Source organism: Pleurodeles waltl, chromosome 3_1 (assembly GCF_031143425.1).
Source record: "Pleurodeles waltl isolate 20211129_DDA chromosome 3_1, aPleWal1.hap1.20221129, whole genome shotgun sequence".
In the NCBI taxonomy this organism is placed as follows: domain Eukaryota; kingdom Metazoa; phylum Chordata; class Amphibia; order Caudata; family Salamandridae; genus Pleurodeles; species Pleurodeles waltl.
In genome coordinates this window covers 404,557,780-404,573,394 of record NC_090440.1, presented here as the reverse complement: position 1 = coordinate 404,573,394, position 15,615 = coordinate 404,557,780, and positions in this window count along the sequence as shown.

Sequence of the window (15,615 nt, the reverse complement as noted above, 5' to 3'; positions counted from 1 at the left end):
AGATGGTGTATGGGTGATGGTGTTCTGTGCCTCTGATTGAATGGGTGCTCCTGGTTTGTCTCTCTTTGCTTGCTATGTTTTTTTTCATTGAAAGAGTTGTAGGTAATGTGGGTGTGTGCTTTATAGTGTTGTGGGTGTGTGGGTGTGGTGTGTGTATGTGTGTCAGGTGTGTGTATTTTGAATTGTCCAATGTGGTGTAGTTTTGTAGGTGTAGGCGCAGCGGTATGTACCACCAATGGTTTACTGCGGTTGAAAGATCGCCGCTGTGATTCATGGGTTGTGATACTGTGGGCATATTCCTGTTGGCGTAACGGTGTGGGTTTTGCTATTGCCAGTTTATCACTGACCTTTGGTGTGGTGGACTTGTGTGGGTGTCTATATTGTGGCGGAATTCTCTGTGTGGGTCATATTACCGGTGGCAGAATACCGCCGCGGGTACGGTATGTTGGCGGCCGTCAGCACGGCGGTAGGCGGCATTTACTGCCACGGTTGTACTGAGGGCCATAATCTTGAAAGTAGGTTACATTACTCAGCCCTCTGACAACTGGCACATCGCCCTCTGGAACCCCATCGAAGCTGATGCAAGCCCGAAGGGCATGCGTTTGAATCTGAATCCACCCTCCGGCATGACAAATAAAGTAAAATGTCTTGAGTCAGGGTGCAACACTATTTGGTGATATGCAGACGACAAGTCTAAAGTACAAAATAGTCTTGCCCCTTTGATTGTTGTCACCATCTCCCCAATGTTGGGTACAGGGTGCCTATCCACCCATACAGACATGTTGAGGTCACGCAAGTCCATACACATTCTTAGCTCTCCATTAGGTTTCTTTACTCAAATACTGGGGGTAACCACTCGGAAGCCTCAATTTCTTCAATCATGTCAGCTTTACATATTTTGTTCAACTCTTTCGTCAAGGGCTCTCACATCATCAAAGGCACAAGGCGAGCTTTATGCACGACGGGACAAACCCCATTTCTTAAAGAAATCTTGTGGGTAAACCTCTTGAGTAGTCACAAATCATTTCTAAACACACCAGGGAATCTTTCCCGCCATACTTTGTCACACACTGTATTCACATCAGATATTGCCCCTAACACCTGATCTGGATGATTGGGATCCAACCTGATCAACTATTCCCTTGTTTGAGGCCATCTCAACAAGCATGACCTATCCTTGACAAAGTAAACCTTGGAATATGTTTTCTTGCCCTGGAATTCCAACATGCCTTCAACATACCCTAACAACTTTATTGGTTTGTTTCCATATGCCACAAGTTTGATATCAGGCTTAAGCATCACATGATTAGAAAATGGGTCCTTATATTTTTCATCAATTAAGGTGTAATGGGCACCAGAATCAGCCATCACGCGCACTTCCACCCCATCTTCCTTAATGGTACAATAAGGGTACTACATCTGAAGAAACGCCCACTTCACTAATTTATAAAATAAATTATTCTTCTTGCTCTTGCAAACTTCCTGGCTAACCCTGCGAACAGATCCTTTTTGTTTAGAAGGATTTCCCCCTCCTTTCCCTTTGCAAAAGTTAGTAAAGTGTCCTTTGATTTTAAATTTCTACATGCTTGCCCAATACGAGTGGAATTGATCTGTGGCTATGTGTCCTTTTAGACCACACTGATCTGTCCAATTACTTTCTGAAGATACTATTTCTTTTCTTTCCTTTAGTGATGGGTTATTCCGCACCTCTTCCACGTTCCCCGCACTATTCATCGCCATTTCTTTGAGTCCTTTTATTGAGTTCTGTTGTGTTCGCCACCCTTTTTGCTCAATCCATGGCCTTCACCAGTGTTAGTTTTTCTATATTTAACAGTTTTTCTTGTGTATGTTTGTCACAAATTTCTGTACTAATTGATCCCACAGCATCTCATGCACAAAACCTTTATAGTTGCATGTGGATGCTAATTTCCGCAATGCTGCCTTGAAATTATCAATTGACTCTCCTGGCACTTGTGTTCTTTGCAAGAAACGAAATCTCTCTACCAACTCATTTTTTACCATAGTTCAGATCTAATCTTTTCAGGGCCATCTCAAAATTATTATTTTCTTCTTCATCTGGTGCCGGTGGCAGATGTTTTAAGGCACGATACCCCTCAACCCCTAAACACTATTTTAACCAGGCTAATATGCAAGATACAGTAAATATGTCTCTGCCAATCGCTTCAAAGTATGCCTGAAAACCTTCCTTCCAATCTTCCCATATAATTTTTGGCTCACTAGGCATATTTAAAAATTGGATGAGTGCTGTCATGCTTTGCATTTTGCTTGTAGATACTTCATTTGTAAGTTCTCTGCCAAGATTTTCTGCTGTGCGCCCTTAATAACAAATATTAATCTACATTGTATCTGTTTCTGGTGTGCGATCATCGCACAATTTTTTTTTTATATTAGGAAAGGATAAGGTGTGCGTGTAACCATGCTTGAAACATTATCAATGTTACTGTCTGGATTTTATTAGACTCTATTGTGCGGATCGCCACACAATTCAATAGTGTTGGAAAAGAAAAGGTGTGTGCATCACTGCACTTGAGAAATAATCAACGCTGCTGTGAAATCAGCCGAGACACACTGGCTACCATGGGCCGGTTGTCAAGCAACCTCAATAACACAGAATGGTATGCGTGTCACCGTGCCTGTATAGCCAGAGGCAGACTACACGGAAAAGGTTGCCAAGCAACATCTGCTGCTGACGTACACTTCACGTGACACCATGCACCAGGAATAGTGCACGTGCTTTCTGTAGGAAAGTACCATCTTGCCTGGCATGCTACCCCCATTTTCACTGTATGTATGTTTGTTTTTGCCCTTGTGTCACTGGGATCCAGCTAGGCAGGACCCCAGTGCTCATAGTGTATGCCCTGTATGTGTTCCCTGTGTGGTGCCTAACTGTATCGCTGAGGCTCTGCTAACCAGAACCTCAGTGTTCATGCTCTCTCTGCTTTCTAAATTTGTCACTGCAGGCTAGTGACTAATTTTACCAATTCTCATTGGACAACTGGTACACCAATATAATTCCCTTGTATATGGTACTTAAGTACCCAGGGTATTGGGGTTCCAGGAGATCCCTATGGGCTGCAGCATTTCTATTGCCAACCATAGGGAGCTCAGACAATTCTTACACAGGCCTGGCACTGCAGCCTGAGTGAAATAACGTCCACGTTATTTCACAGCCATTTTTCACTGCACATAAGTAACTTGTAAGTCACCTATATGTCTAACACTCACTTGGTGAAGGTTGGGTGCCATGTTACTTAGTGTGTGGGCACCCTGGCACTAGCCAAGGTGCCCCCACATTGTTCAGGGCAATTTCCCTGAACTTTGTGAGTGTGGGGACACCATTACACGCGTGCACTGCACATAGGTCACTACCTATGTGTTGCGTCACAATGGTAACTCCGAACATGGCCATGTAACATGCCTAAGATCATGGAATTGTCCCCCCCAATACCATCCTGGTATTGGGGGGGACAATTCCATGATCCCCTGGGTCTCTAGCACAGAACCCGGGTACTGCCAAACTGCCTTTCCGGGGTTTCCACTGCAGCTGCTGCCAACCCCTCAGACAGGATTCTGCCCTCCTGGGGTCTGGGCAGCCCCAGCCCAGGAAGGCAGAACAAAGGATTTCCTCAGAGAGAGGGTGTTACACCCTCTCCCTTTGGAAATAGGTGTGAAGGGCTGGGGAGGAGTAGCCTCCCCCAGCCTCTGGAAATGCTTTGATGGGCACAGATGGTGCCCATCTCTGCATAAGCCAGTCTACACCGATTCAGGGATCCCCCAGCCCGGCTCTGGTGCGAAACTGGACAAAGGAAAGGGAAGTGACCACTCCCCTGACCAGTACCTCCCAGGGGAGGTGCCCAGAGCTCCTCCAGTATGTCCCAGACCTCTGCCATCTTGGATTCAGAGGTGTTGGGGGCACACTGGACTGCTCTGAGTGGCCAGTGCCAGCAGGTGACGTCAGAGACCCCTTCTGATAGGTTCTTACCTCTCTTGGTAGCCAAACCTCCTTTCTTGGTAGCCATACCTCCTTTTCTAGCTATTTAGGGTCTCTCCTCTGGGGTATTCTTCAGATAACGAATGCAAGAGCTCACCAGAGTTCCTTTGCACTTCCCTCTTCGACTTCTGCCAAGGATCGACCGCCGACTGCTCCAGGACACCTGCAAAACCGCAACAAAGTAGCAAGACGACTACCAGCAACATTGTAGCGCCTCATCCTGCCGGCTTTCTCGACTGTTTCCTGGTGGTGCATGCTCTGAGGGCTGTCTGCCTTCACCCTGCACTGGAAGCCAAGAAGAAATCTCCCATGGGTCGACTGAATCTTCCCCCTGCTAACGTAGGCACCAAAAGACTGCATCACCGGTCCTCTGGGTCCCCTCTCATCCTGACGAGTGTGGTCCCTGGAACACAGGAGCTGGATCCAAGTGACCCCCACAGTCCAGTGATCCTTCAGTACAAGTTTGGTGGAGGTAAGTCCTTGCCTCCCCACACCAGACAGCAAACCTGTGTACTGCGTGATTTGCAGCTGCTCCGGCTTCTGTGCACTTCTCCAAGGATTCCTTTGTGCACAGCCTATCCTGGGTCCCCAGCACTCCGTCAAGCAGTGCTCAACCCTCTGAGTTGGACTCCGACGTCGTGTGACCCTCCTTTTGTGACTCTAGTTTCACAGATCTTCTAAGTGCCTGCTGTGGTACTTCTGCGGATCTGCCTGCTTCTGCAGGGGCTCTCTGAGTTGCTGAGCACCCCCTCTGTCTCCTCCACCAAGGGGCAACATCCTGGTCCTTCCTGGTCCCCAGCAGCACCCAAAAACCTCTACCACAACCCTTGCAGCTAGCAAGGCTTGTTTGTTGTATTTCTGCGTGGAAACACTTCTGCAACATCCAGCACGCCATGGGACATCTTCCATCCAAAGGAGAAGTTCCTAGCCCTTTTTTTGTTGAAGAATCTTTGGCTTCTTCCACCTGGAGGTAGCCCTTTTGCACCATCATCCGGGGTTTCCTGGGCTCCTGCCCCCCTGGACACTATTGCGACTCTTGGACTTGGTCCCCTTGCCTTGCAGGTCCTCACATACATGAATCCGTCTTCAGTGTTTTGCTGGTGCTTGTGGTTCTTGCAGAATCGCCCTATCACTACTATTGTGTCTTTCTGGGGTAGTAGGGTAACTTTACTCCTACTTTTCAGGGTCTTGGGGTGCGGTATCTTGGACACCCTGACTGTTTTCTTACAGTCCCAGTGACCCTCTACAAGCTCCCATAGGTCTGGGGTCCATTCGTGATTCACATTCCACTTTTGGCGTATATGGTTTGTGTTGCCCCTAGACCTATGTTCACCTATTGCATCCTATTGTGATTCTACATTGTTTGCAGTACTTTTCTTACTGTTACTTACCTGATTTGGGTTTGTGTACATATAACTTGTGTATATTACTTACCTCCTAAGTGAGGGTATTCTCTGAGATACTTTTGGCATATTGTCATAAAAATAAAGTACCTTTATTTTTAGTAACTCTGAGTATTGTGTTTTCTTATGAAATTGTGCTATATGTTATAAGTGGTGTAGTAGGAGCTTTGCATGTCTCCTAGTTCAGCCTAAGCTGCTTTGCCATAGCTGCCTTCTATCGGCCTAAGCTGCTAGAAACACCTCTATTCCACTAATAAGGGATAACTGGACCTGGCACAGAGTGTAAGCACCACAAGGTACCCACTATAAGCCAGGCCAGCCTCCTACACTGTCCATCAACCATCAATGGCCAGACCAGGGCCTCTTAGCATTGGCACTAACCCAGGTTCAGCGTGATCGCACTACACGCTGCTGAACTGTCAAGGACTCTTCCTCCCAGCTGAGACTTTTATTCTACTTCACACCGCTGCGATCCTGGTCAGGTGCGGCTTGAACGGAGAATGCAGCCTGCTCCCTTCACAGGACGCTCTCCTCCTCGATTGGCCACCCTTGTCGCCAGTAAAGAAATAATGATTGCATGCAGGAAATATAATAAAGCAAGGTTTATTCCTGGTGTTATCAAGAATGAAAAGGGAGCTGCTGGCCAGCTCATTCTCGTTCCATTGGTCACCTGTCTCTTCGCTCTCTCTGCATTCTACTCTCAAATGCAGAACATTCCCTTGTATCGCTCATCACAGTACGTGACTCAAGATACCAGCACAAGCAATGCAACACCCACACCAGAAGATATTGTCTCCAGACTACTGGGGAGGGAGGCTCAGATGACTTCCAGCATTGTGTGATTATGCGCTTGGCTGCCAGCAGACCTAGACTGAGAAAACAGAAAGTGACCTTCTGTCTCTTACTTCTGTGAAAGAGTCCCAAGATGCATGTTTCCATCGTCTGTAGTGCTGTCCGCCCTGCGCAGGAGGCTAATTGGGTTGTGACGTTTTTTCAGTAAGTCGTGAGACGTGGACAAGCCCATAACATGTGAAGGACATTAGCACCTAGTAATTGACATCTGGGACAGTGGGCATCAGCACGATAGAAGTACTGGTTTACTTTATCAGGGGTGAGGAAGGCCCTTTGAGTAATGTAGTATTGGATAAGGCAGAAGCGAGAGTTGCGAGGGACACAGACTGGGCTTTCTAGTATGGTAGCCCACTCTTTGTCCATACATGGACTTGCCTGATCTTCTTCCCAATGTTGCGTCAGGAATGCAAGCAATATTGCAGTGTTTGGCGCAGTGAGGCTGCAAACCAATTTGTGAGATGTCTGCCTGTCATCATAATCTAAAGAAGGACACCTGGGATCTGATAACTGTTGTTGCCCTCACAAGGTTACCTTCTAACAAATCGGTTGGCTAATGGTATAGTATAACCTCTAGATAGCAGAGATAACTAGCATCCATGGCAGGTACCCCTGCATATCAGGATTTGGTCTGATATGTAGGAGCCTGTCTTGACTCTGGCCAACGGAGTGGTGTAAAGTAGTTTTATCAGATAAAAAAGTGACTCCCAATACCGTAGCGGGGCAAGATGTCTAACAGGTACCCCCATTCCAGGGAATCGAAGGCCTTCTCGAGGTCTAATACCAGACATCCAGAGTGGGGCAACAAAGTGCTGAGTATTTTGAGACCCAAAAAAAACGACGCAGATTCTCAAGGTATTGCGGGCTGGAATAGACCCATTCTGGTCAGCATGGATCAGAGATGAGACCAAGGGCACCAGGCAGTATGCTAGTATTTTGGCTAAAGCTTTATAGTATGTATTGAGTAGAGCTAGGGGACGATAGGGACCCAGAGCAGGGGGGTCTCTGTCAGGCTTAGGTATGGAGATGAGCAAGGCCTCACGCAATGACTCAGGGAGATGGGAAGCTGAGAGAGACAATTCGTATAGGGGGAGAAGTAGGGGGAACTAATACAGGCGCGTACGCTTTGTAGTATTCAGCCAGTAGGCCATCTCAATTGATCATGTGATATCATCAGCAGTTTGGTTGGTCACTGCAGGTGGGGCCAGTGAATCTGTTTTAAAAAGCCAAGTATTAGAAGAGCCATCATCACTGAAAGTTCGAGGAGACACCACTTGATGCCTAAAAAGGAGCTCCTTTGCCACTGCACCACCATAGTATAGTCAAGAAAGATCATGAAAGAGGCATTGCCCACTTTTATTTCTTGTATCTTGCATGTCTCACGCGGGATGGAGTTGCGATCCCTGTAGTTAAGCAGCCAAAACAGGAAAGACCTGGGATTGCTGCCTGGTTGCAGTTGGTGTCCTGGAACATGGTGAGCCCGTTCAACAAAGAAGAAAGCGGTGACCGACATATTGGGAAACAGGCTACGGATCCAGGACACAAAGTAGGCCACATCATTGAGGCCCTCATTACAACCCTGGCGGTCGGTGTTAAAGCGGCGGTAATACCCCCAACAGGCCAGTGGTAAAAAAAATGGGATCACAACCATGGCGGAGGCCACCATCATAGACAGCTACTTTAACACTCCGGCCGCCACGGCGGTAGCAACCAACACCGAGGCGTTAACCGCCAACAGACAGACGGAAGACAATGTACCGCCCACCTTATCACGACCAGCCAATACACCAGCTTCTCTGAGGCGGTACCAACGCCATCAAAAGCACGGCAGAAACAGTCTTTGGAAGGGAAACCACTCACCTCTCAACACCCAACGAACCAGGACGCCATGGAGCCCGAGCTGCAGGTCCTGCCGATACTGGTGTATCTGCTCATACACCAGGATCACCAAAGACGGCGGCGGCAACGATCATGGTGAGTACTGCACATAGCACATAGCGGAGGGGGGGAGGAAAAAGAGAGTGACACACACACGCAACACGCACCCCCACCCACAACACCATACACACAAACACATGCAGCAACTTTACATATACATCCCGTAACATCCTGGAAGAACGCAAAGACAAAAGGAAGTGAGTTAAATCAGTGTTATTGTTGAAATATTCAGATAAAATAAATGATTGGAAAAAACAGTATAATCAAATATTTACAATATGTACAGAAGACCGTACACTGTCATTAGCAAATGTTCATGGCCCAGTGGGCCAAAAAATCATGGGCGAAGCAAACACTGCCTCATAACGGAGAGAATTCTGCAGGCGCATCAGGTCGAAAACACACAGGCACCTCAGGGGGAAGGGGAGGGGGGCACCTCAGCCGGAAGATGGTACTACACCACTGCTCGGGAGGGGGCAACATGCCCACTGCAATGTCCTGGGAAGTGCAAAGCCACAGTCTCTCAAGTGGGTGGTTTGCCCACTGCTTGGTCCTAAGGAGTGCAAAGCCACAGTCTCTCAAGTCTCTCAAGTGGGTGGTTTGCCCACTGCTTGGTCCTGGGGAGTGCAAAGCCACAGTCTCTCAAGGCTCTCTAGTGGGTGGTTTGCCCACTGCTTGGTCCTGGGGAGTGCAAAGCCACAGTCTCTCAAGTCTCTCAAGTGGGTTGTTTGCCCACTGCTTGGTCCTGGGGAGTGCAAAGCCACAGTCTCTCAGGTCTCTCAAGTGGGTGGTTTGCCCACTGCTTGGTCCTGGGGAGTGCAAAGCGACAGTCTCTCAAGTCTCTCAAGTGGGTGGTTTGCCCACTGCTTGGTCCTGGGGAGTGCAAAGCCAAAGACTCTCAAGTGGGTGGTCTGCCCACTGCTTGGTCCTGGGGAGGGAAAAGCCACAGCCTCTGTAGTGGGGGGTTTGCCCACCGGTTCTGGAGGGGGCCTTGTGCCCAGTATGCTTCATCCTGCCAAGGAAAGTGATAGTGGATGCATCTCTCCACTGGTTCTGGAGGGGGCCTTGTGCCCAGTGATGCTGCACCTGGGGTGTGGCAGTTCCCATTCCCTCACCTGGGTGTCTGAGGCACGAGATTTTCAGGGAACACGTAGCATGATACTCCATGGAGGCAGATCCAGACTCCATCCTGCGGCGACTAAGGCTGCAAACTGTAGGTGCTGGTGGTGGTGCTTCAAGTGGTGGGGGGCGGTCCAGGTCATCTCCTGCATCCCTGGATGGCTGCCCACTCGGGATGCTGCTGCAGACAGATGTAGTGGCACCGGCTGGGTATGTGGCGGTGCAGGTGGCGGTGCATGCGGCGGTGTCTGCGGCGGAGATGATGCCGGTGCTGGCTGTGGTGCAGGTGCTGGTGGAGGGAAACACCAGGCCTTGGACAGCTGCCCACTGGGAATGATGCTGCTGACAGTTGTTGTGTCAGCGGCGGTGTAGGGGGCGGTGCAGGTGGCATGGCAGATGGCAGTGCAGGTGGCAGTGCCTGCGGCAGTGCTGTCCGCGGGACAGGTTGCCGGGCTGTCAGTACTGATGGTGGGCACCAGTCCCTCACCTGGAGCCTCTGAGGCCTGAAGTGCCCTGCCTTGGGTTTTCTTCCCCTTCCCCACCTTGGCAGATGCAGCTGGGACCTTGGCACTGTTTTTGAGGAGCCCTTGCTGGGTGGGTCGTGCTTCTTGGCCGTGCTGCATGCTGGCCCCTTCTTCACCTTGTCAGGTGGCGGAATCAGTTGGTCCTTTGCAGTGGTCGGTGGCACACTGCCAGCCCTGACAGTTGCCCCCTCTGATCCCCTGGGACTTGCAGGCACCATAGCGGACGCCGAGTTGGTGGCTGAGGTGCTGGCCTGGGATCTTGACACCCTGGCCCAATCCAAGAACTGTGTTCCCATTGGAGCCAGACCTGATGTCAGCTATACGTCAGCCCACAGGAATCCCCCTCTAGTGCAGGTTCTGTCAGTGCTCCATTTCCTGGCAAGTGGTTCATTTCAAACTACAGTGGCCATGGCATCAGAAATGTCTCAGCCAATGTTCTCCAACGTGTTGACCAGAGTGTTGTCTGCTCTGCTGAAGCACATGCACAGCTACCTCGTGTTCTCCCAGGTTGAATATTTGGCTACAGTGAAAGCTGACTTCTATGCCCTGGGACATATCCCCAACATCATTGGTGCCATTGATGGTACACAAGTGGCATCTGTCCCCACCCGAAGATATGAACAAGTTTACAGGAATAGAAAAAGCTATCACTCGATTAATGTGCAAATGGTGTGTTTGGCGGACCAGTACATCTCCAATGTGAATGCCAAATATCCTGGGTGTGTGCATGACGCCTATATCTTGAGGAATAGCAGCGTCCCTTAGGTGATGGGGCAACTCCAGAGGCACCGGGTATGGCTAATATGTGAGCCCAAGTTCCCCACACAGTATAAGTTGGGGTCTGAGTATGGGGTTGTCCCTAAGGGTTAGTGTGTGTCTAACAGTTGTCCCTCGATATTTGCAAGTGACTCTGGGTTACCCCAACCTCTCATGGCTACTGACCCCAGTGAGGAATCCCAGGACAAGGCCAGAGGAAAGTTACAATGAGGCACATGGGCGTACAAGGAGGATTATTTAGAGAACCTTCGGCCTCCTGAAGGCCAGGTTCCGGTGCCTCTATCTGACTGGTGGATCCCTGTTCTACTCACCCAAGAAGGTGTGCCAGATCATTGTGGCATGCTGTATGTTGCACAACCTGGCCTTGAGACGCCAGGTGCCTTTTCTGCAGGAGGATGAGCCTGGAGATGGTCTTGTGGCAGCAGTGGAGCCTGTTGACAGTGATGAATAGGAAGCAGAGGTAGAAGATGTGGACAACAAAACATTATACAGCAGTACTTCCAGTGACACACAGGTAAGAGACTGTAACTTAACTTTACATTTCAGTAATCTTTTGGACTTTGTACATGGCAGGCTCTTACCCTCTGTCTATGGACACTGACTGTTCCCTTTGGATTCTCTATTTTCAGATCTGTGTGCCCCATTCTGGCTCCTGCTATATCTACTGCTGCCCACCAAAGGTCATCCTGTAGTATATTTCACTGAACATATACATTGCAATGCTTTGATAATGTTGTAATAATACATTTTTCTAATCATTAAACTGACTCCAGTATGGTATTTGTTTCAAGGGTGTTTATTTTTGTGCAAATAAGTATGGGGGTATGTGCAAGGGGCTAGGGTGATGGTAGAGGAATGTCCAGTTAGAGTCCAGTCTATTGGTATCACAGGTGCATTGTCCAATGGGGCATAGGAAGGGGATTAATGGCAGTTCAAGGTGGACAGGGTGACAGAGTGGGACAGAAGGGTGACAATCAGGAGAGTCTTATTTCCTGGCAGGGGTCTTGGCAATGTTCTCTGGCTTCTGCCTGGATTGCAGGGACCGTTTGCCGGTGGTTCTCCTTCTGCAGAGGGTGGGGTGCAGGTGGCCTGTTGGTGCTGTAGTGGGCGTCCTGTCCACTAGCGCTGGCGGAGGTGAAAGGCTGTTCCTCGGTTTGGCTAGTGTCAGGTGCCCTGTGTTGTGCCACTGCGTCGCTCATGGTCTTGCCCATGTCAGCCAGCACCCCTGCAATGGTGACCAGGATGCTGTATATTTTAGTTAGGTCCTCCCTGATCCCCAGGTACTGTCCTTCCTGCAGCCGCTGGGTCTCCTGTAACTTGGCCAGTACCTGGCCCATGGTCTCCTGGGAATGGTGGTATGCTCCCATGATGTTTGAGAGTGACTTGTGGAGGGTCGGTTCCCTGGGCCTGTCCTCCCCCTGTCACACAGCAGTCCTCCCAGCTTCCCTGTTGTCATGTGCATCTGTTCCCTGAACCGTTTGCCCACTGCCACTGACCCCAGGTCTCTGATTGTCTTGGGTTTGTGGGGTTGCCTGGGGTCCCTGTAGTGGTGGACACACTGCTGATTGACGTGTCCTGGGGACAGAGGTATTGGCCCGCTGGGTTGGTGCTGTGGTGGTGTTTCCTGAGGGGGGAGGCTCTGTGGTGGTTTGGGACTGTGGCAGGGTAACCGACTGTCCAGAGGTCCCTGATGGGCCAGGTTGGTCAACCTGATCCAGGCGTGCAGAGCTGCTGTCATCACTGTGGGCCTCTCCGGGGGGGATGGATGTAGCTGGCACCTCCTCTCCGGTGACGTTGGATAGGGGTCCTGTTGGGATGCAAATGCATTGTTAATGTATCTGCGTGTGCCATCATGTGCATGGGTGTGTTTCCCTGTATGATTGTGCTTTCCCTGTCGGCTTGGCCTTGTGTGAGTGGTGATTTTGTGGGCTGGGTGAGTCTCTCTATTGGGCATCCTGGGGTTATGGGTGCCCTTGCAGGTCTGTGATGGGTGTCCATGCATTGTTGTTGCATGCAGGGCTTGGTATTGGGATGGGTGGGTTGTGCTAGTGGGGTATATGTGAGTTGGTGGAGTGATGGGAGTGAGGGTAAAGGTAGGGGTATGTGATGGCATGCAGGTAGAGGGGGTGACAGTAATAGAGAATTGACTTACCAGAGTCCAGTCCTCTTGATACTCCTGCGAGGCCCTCAGGATGCATGATTGCCAAGACTTGCTCCTCATATCTTGTTAGTTGTGGGGGAGGAGGTGGGGTCCACCGCCAGTCCTCTGTACAGCAATCTGGTGTCTTGAAACCACGGAACACACCTTCCCCTGTAGGTCGTTCCACCTCTTCCTGATGTCATCCCTTGTTCTTGGGTGCTGTCCCACGGCGTTGACCTTGTTGACGATTCTCCGCCATAGCTCCATCTTCCTTGCAATGGACGTCTGCTGCACCTGTGATGCGAATAGCTGTGGCTCTACTCAGTTGATTTTCTCCACCATGACCCTTAGCTTCTCCTCAGAAAACCTTGGGTGTCTTTGGGGTGCCATGGATGTGGTGTGAGTGATATGTGTGAGGATGTGTGGGGTGATGTGTTGGGGTGTATACTGTGATGTGCATGGATGGTGTATGGGTGATGGTGTTCTGTGCCTCTGATGGAGTGTGCGCTCCTGGCTTGTCTCTGTCAGTTAGCTATCTTTTTTTTTCCTTGTAAGGGGTTGTGGGTAATGTGGGTGTGTGTTTTATAGTGGTGTGGGTGTGTGGGTGTGGTGTGTGTATGTGTGTCAGGTGTGTGTATTCTAAATTGTCCAATGTGGTGTAGTTTTGTAAGTGTGTGTGAATTTTGAGCGCGGCGGTGTGTACCGCCAATGGTTTACCGCGGTTGAAAGACCACCGCATTGACTTGTGAGTCATGATACTGTGGGCGTATTCCTGTTGGCGTAACGGTGTGGGTTTTGCTATCGCCAGTTTATCACTGACCTTTGGTCTGGCGGACTTGTGTGGATGTCTGTATTGGGGCGATATTCTCAGTGTGGGTCACAATACCCATGGTGGATTACCGCCGCGGTCACAGTATGTTGGTGGCCGTCGGCACGGCAGTAGGCGGCATTTACCGCCAGGGTTGTAATGAGGGCCTGAGTCCCTCCACACCTTCTGAAAGACCAACCACTCGTATGTTGTTTCTTCTAGAGCGTCCCCTCCACGTCTCCCGTTCTGTTTTCCAGCGGGCACACACGATCTACCAAGGCCTACATCAGAGATGCTGTTTCCACTGGGGAGGCACATCCACAGGGAAGTGTAGGAAGGGCCACAGAGTGTGGGGCTCACTTGTGTACCCCAAATGGAGCATTATGGCACCGCAGCATGAGCAGCCCCTGCCCGCAGTGTTCCACGTCAGCAGAGTGAGGGATCAAGAATCAATGTGTAGGTCTGGCTTAAGTTTTGACCCTGTCTCTGCAGTTGCTCCTGTGTGGGCTCAAGTGTGCCCCTGTGGCAATGTTACTTTTGTCTCTTCAATCAAACATTTGTAAAGCACGCTACTCACCCGCTAGGGTCTCAAGGTGCTGACGGAGGGGGGGAGGGAAGGACTGCTACTGCTCGAATAACCAGGTCTTGAGGCGTTTCCTGAAGGTCAGAGGTCCTGGGTCTGTCGAAGGTGGGCGGGGAGTGTGTTCCAGGTCTTGGCGACAAGGTGGGAGAAGGATCTGCCGCCAGCTGTAGTTCGATGGATGCGAGGGACGGCAGCAAGGGTAAGGTTGGCGGAGCGTGGTTGGCGGGTGGGAGTGTGGAAGGTGAGTCGCTCGTTGAGGTAGGCCGGGCCTGTGTTGTGAAGGGCTTTGTGAGTGTGGATTAGGAATTTGAAGGTGATCCTCTCGGTGACAGGGAGCCAGTGCAGGTCTCTGAGGTGGGCTGAGATGTGGTTGTGGCGAGGGATGTTGAGGATGAGGCGTGCAGAGGCATTCTTTATACACTGTAGTTTCTTCTGGAGCTTGGCTGTGGTTCCTGCGTAGAGCGTGTTGCCGTAGTCCAGTCTGCTGCTGACGAGAGCGTGGGTGACTGTCCTTCTTGTTTTGGTGGGGATCCATCTGAAGATCTTGCGAAGCATGCGAAGGGTGTTAAAGGAGGAAGATGAGACGGCGTTGACTTGCTGGGCCATGGTGAGCGATGAGTCTAGGATAAAGCCTAGATTGCGTGCATGGGTGGTGGATGTTGGTGCGATAGGAGGGGTTGGAGTCGAGGATGAGGATCTCTGTCTTGTCCAAGTTAAGTTTGAGGTGGCTCTTCTCCATCCAGGTGGCGGTGACGTGCAGCCCGTCATGGAGGTTGGTTTTGGCGGTGGGGGGGTCCTTGGTGAGGGAGAGGATCAGCTGGGTATCGTCGGCATAGGAAACAATGTTGAGGTTGTGGAATCGGACGATGTTGGCGAGGGGTGCCATGTAGATGTTAAAAAGAGTTGGGCTGAGAGAAGATCCTTGGGGAACGCCGCAGATGGTTTTGGTGGCCCCCGAAAGGGAAGGGTGGAAGGCGGACTCTCTGCGATCGGCCGGAGAGGAAGGAAGTGATCCAGTCAAGAGCTTTGTGGCAGATCCCTGCGTCGTAGAGGCGAGTGCAGAGGGTGTGGTGGCAGAAGGTGTCAAAAGCAGCCGAGAGGTGCAAGAGGATGAGGGCCGTGGTTTTGCCCTTGTTGAGCATGGTCCTGATGTCGTCGGTTGCGGCGTTGAGGGCGGTCTCGGTGCTGTGGTTTCTGCGGAATCCTGATTGGGAGATGTCCAGTGTGTTGTTGTCTTCCAGGAAGCGGGTCAGTTGGTCGTTGACGATCTTCTCAATGACCTTCGCCGGGAAGGGGAGGAGGGAGATGGGTCGGTAATTCTTGAGGTCTTCGGGGTCCGCTTTGGGTTTCTTCAGAAGGGCGTTCACTTTGGCATGCTTCCAGCTCTCTGGGAAGGTGGCTGTCTCGAAGGAGCTATTGATGATCATACAGAGTTGGGGGACGATGATGGGGTTCGCTTTGT